Consider the following 4,586-nt stretch of genomic DNA (forward strand, 5'->3'; position numbering starts at 1 on the left):
CCAGACACTGCTTAATTCCAACTCAGTCATATTTCATCCTTACATTTTCCAAATGCCAGACCAGTAGGCTTTCCATTTTAGGTCATCTGAAATCCATCCAGACAGTCCAGTGTTCTAGTTTTGGTGATTCTCGTGTTTGACACCTACCCTTCTCAGACTAAAAGAAATGTTTTTCTATTATCATCATCATCATCATCATTTGTTAGTTGTTGTTGTTGTTATTTGCACCTACTTCCTTTTCTTCTGGACACGCTCAGCATCACTAAAGGCAGACCTGAGTCTGCAGATACACCTGTGCACACACTTCATCCAAAAATATTTTCTCAGACGAAGCTAGTGCTGGGAAATATTAGCCACATGGAGAAAGGATTTCTAGTGACTTCTATGAGAGACCCTAGAAGAATAAATTTGGAAGTAGAAAGGAGTTTGAAATAAGCCCTCTCTCTCTCTCTCTCTCTCTCTCTCTCTCTCTCTCTCTCACACACACACACACACACACACACACATTCTGACCCTATTTCTGCCAAAAAGACATTAGCACTTGCAGTTCCGTGTCTTATTTTGAAGTCAGCTATCATTGACATGAGATCTTATGTGGGTTAGCATGGAGTGGATAATTACGGAGGCACTCACAGAGAGGCATCCCTCTAGAAAATACTGTTCAGAAGAGTCACACCACACTGGCTTCCCTGTACCCAGGTGTCTGCCCTGTGACCAACTCAGACTGTAGTTCGGGTCTACGGGGCTGTACTATCTCTGGGTTTCTGCCACTGACCGAGTCTCTCCCTCTCTCTTCGCATTCTGTTTTCAGTCTATTTGATCACATTCTCTGGTTCTTCCAATGCCTCTCCTCCTCTTTCTTTAATCTTGTCTTTGAAAAGCAGTCACATAGCCCAGTCCCTTCTTGCCAACACACACGGGAAAAATTAAATATTTGAAAAGCCTTCACTCGTGACATCCATCCAGAGAGTACCAATAAGCTGTCCAGGGCCACACCTCCATAAATGCAGCTGCTCTGGGGGCACCTATGCTTGGTAACCATCTCCCTGGCAACAGAGCTCCTGATGGCCAATGGGCATTGCCTTTGAAGCACTGAGGTTTTTGTTTCCAAAGCGTGTCTGCTGCTTCTACTTTGATTAATCAACATCACCTCTTTTGGTGTGTGTTTAAGTGAAATAATAGATGACTGCTTGGTTACAGCTGCATGGCAAAGGCTTTTCGGGAATCTTGAGAAGAAAAGGCAAAATAAAATAATAAAAATCGTAATGGATACTGTAGAAAGGCTTGAAAACCTCTTATTCATTGCTACTCACAGACCTGATTATTGGGTGAACTGTTCTCGCTCTCCACCCCACCGCCATCTCTCTCTCTCTCTCTCTCTCTCTCTCTCTCTCTCTCTCTCTCTCTCCTCGGTTGTTCTATTGATACACCCTATTCTCAGTCATCTCCCAGAGATTCTGAGAACCCAGCTTTTTTAGATCTTTGTACTCAGGAGACTATTTTGAACATCCCTTTGTTCTGCCTGTGAAGGTTAAAATGTTTGGGACAACGCCCTGCTCAGGTACAGGTTTCCCTTCCCCCACCTGCTCTCCACCATCCTTCCATCTGCTTTAGAAATTCTTAAGATTCTGTGACAGCAGGAAGCTGTTTGTGTTCTTCCCTTTACCTCATCTTGGGACTAGAATCCTTGGTGTTTATTTAATACCAGTCCAGGCCCTCTTCTACTCTTGGCGAAGACTCCTCAGACAGAGAGAAAACTAAATGCCTCATGCTCTAGTTTCAGAAAGACCATCAACTCCAAGTCCCTGGACACTCTTGGTAAAGTGAAAAAACTGAATAGAACCCAGTTCTGTCTTGAATTCATTCATACACAGTTTAACAGTAAATTTTTTATATCTAAACTAAATATATCTAGACTTCCATATCTAAACAACCAGTCACTGAACAACCATTCATTGTCTGGTGGGAAAAAATATGAAAGACGCCTGTTACTGGCTTGGCATGTTACTAACATGAAAGAAAGGTGTATTTTCTTATGCTTCATGCCTGTTCATTTTGACGACCTTTGACAGAATGCCTGACACTGACTTTTCCATTTGGCGCAAGGAAGATTTTTTTAACTAAGGAGCATCTACTAACAGGCAGGCCTTTCACAGAATACTAAAAGTCACCATTAGGTGGCAGAGTAGCACAATATGAAAAAAGCTATCTCCCAGGGGGACAACTCCAGGCCTCTGTTAATAGCTTGATTTTCCACTTACAGGCAAGAAAATGCCATGGAAACTTCTGTTTTCCTCTTTGAGAGAACAAGGAGGGAAAGAGATGGGGGAGGCACCAAGTCCCCGTCCACTGTGTGCTGTCTGCTGCCCCTTAGCCACATCTGGACGTTATAAATCATGCATTATTGTAGTCTAGCATTTTCTGATCTCAGCAACAGGCCCCTTCTAAGCAAAAGGGAGCCAGCATGTTCTGTTTAGCTTAAAAATGACTAAAATTGCAAGTGAAGGAAGGAGAGAAAATCACTCTAACAGCAGGGAAGACAGTGATGGGGTTTTCTTGCTGGTACTGGGTAAGCAACTTTGGAATGCATCAGTGGCTGGTTCCAGCCTCCAGTTATTCTTGCCCTGTGGCTGCTTCTGTTTGTGCCTATTTCTGCTCCACAGACACCAGAACATATCAGAATCTCACCCCAAAAACTCTCCAGTAGCTAATACCTCCATCCCCACTGTCATCCCTGTGTGTATTTATCACTTTTTAATCTGGATCATTGCTTGAAGTTCCCGGACCTTGCTCAGAAATGGTGCATCACTGCTGACTTTCAATAGATTTCACCTGTGGGCTCTAGAGCGGCCCTGTCATAGATCAAGGGAGTCTGATGCCTCAATCTGCCCACGTTCCTGCATTCCCAAGCTCATGGACTGCCATACAAAGTACCGTCAGACCATTTGCACAAGGACCTGTCTAATCTCATTAGATTTCTCATTTTCGGCATAATACTGTCATGGTGCCGTGCACCAGTGCCTCAGATTAGTGGCTTGTCAGAATGGTGCTCCACTAATGAGCTAATCCAAATAACGCTCAAATCCCAAATCAGATTTAAGATGATCCAGTCTGGGTGGAATTGGGGAGGGAGAAATGCTGGCCCCAAAGAACAAGCTTTCATTTTCTTTGTGTTGCTTTAAAATAAAATTGAGGGAGTGCTGTCAAACTCTTGATTTTTTTTCTCCTTTGCACGACATTAACCTCCATTGCCCAATTGGGAATAATAAATAGAAAAGAGTGCATCTGTATGGATGGTATAAATTTACCTTAGAGGACTAGAAACACACACACACACACACACACACACACACACACAAGCTTAATATATTCAGCAGATCTGTGTCCTTCACAGCTTCTAGTTTTTCTGATTTTCCCATGGGGTTGGCCCTAAGACCTTGCAGATTTTCAATATGATGTGTTTCAGTAGTGACCTTGGGATGTAGGGTTAGGTCAGAAAACATATTTTTAAGCTTATTTGTTTCCTTGTTTTCCCTCTGGGTAAAGTTGGGCTCCAGAAATCCCAAAATGCATAATAGCAAAGTTAAGGTCAAGACTTTAAACAAAGGAAACAGGGGAAACGGAACAGCACAGACCACATGCACAGTCTGTTTGGTTTCAGGTGTTCATGAAAACGAAGCTCTGGCTTCAAAACTGATGCTTAAAATGGTTTCTTTCTTTCTTTCTTTCTTTCTTTCTTTCTTAATAATAATAAAGTTTGAATGATGACCTACATTGAGCCAGCCAGCACGGGATAACAAAGCAGCCACCTGGCTTCTCCAAGGTGCACATCCCCTCAGATTCCAAAAGTGCTGCTGCTGGGTTTCTGTCTTGTTCATGTATGAAGCCCAAAGAACATGGCAGACCTGTTAAAGTCAGGTTCAGTCAAGCAGGGCAGCAACATGTCTTCATGTTTATGTGTGCAAGTGCCCTTGTTCATGTGTTTACGTATGCATACGTGTGGGGTACACATGGTGGAAATCAGAGAACAATGTCAAATGTTGCTCCTCACGTGTTATCTACCCTTTTGGACAGAGGGAGGGGATGAGGGCTTTCGATGGCCTGCAATTTTCCAAGTAGGCTAAGCAGGCTGGCTAGTGAGCCCCAGAAATCCTTCTTTCGATGCCTCTCCTGCACTGGGGTTACAAGTGCAAGCTTGTAACGGTTACTAGCCGTGGCGGGCTTTATTTAAAAAAAATATTTTTTTAAAGTGGGTTTTAAGGATTGAATGTGGGTCCTCAAAGGCACGTATTTGTCAAAATCCATCGATTACACACTTCAGATGAGCGGATTTCATTGCGTATAGATTACTCTTCAGTTACTAAACGTCTACATTCTCTTTTGGTTGGGTAAGCTTTTGTATTTGACAGCACCGGCATGAAAGAGAAGCGCGGCAGCCAGAGACAGCTGTTTTGTGTCTATTTTGCCTAAATCACTGCCGTTGAACTTGAAGAAAGTCAGCATGTCATCCTGGAAAGCCAGAGATACTTGGGCTAGACAATAGCACCATCTTGCAAGCGCTTTACTGACTGAGTCATCTTCCCAGC

This window comes from Mus musculus, chromosome 1 (genome assembly GCF_000001635.26).
Source record: "Mus musculus strain C57BL/6J chromosome 1, GRCm38.p6 C57BL/6J".
Classification (NCBI taxonomy): Eukaryota; Metazoa; Chordata; class Mammalia; order Rodentia; family Muridae; genus Mus; species Mus musculus.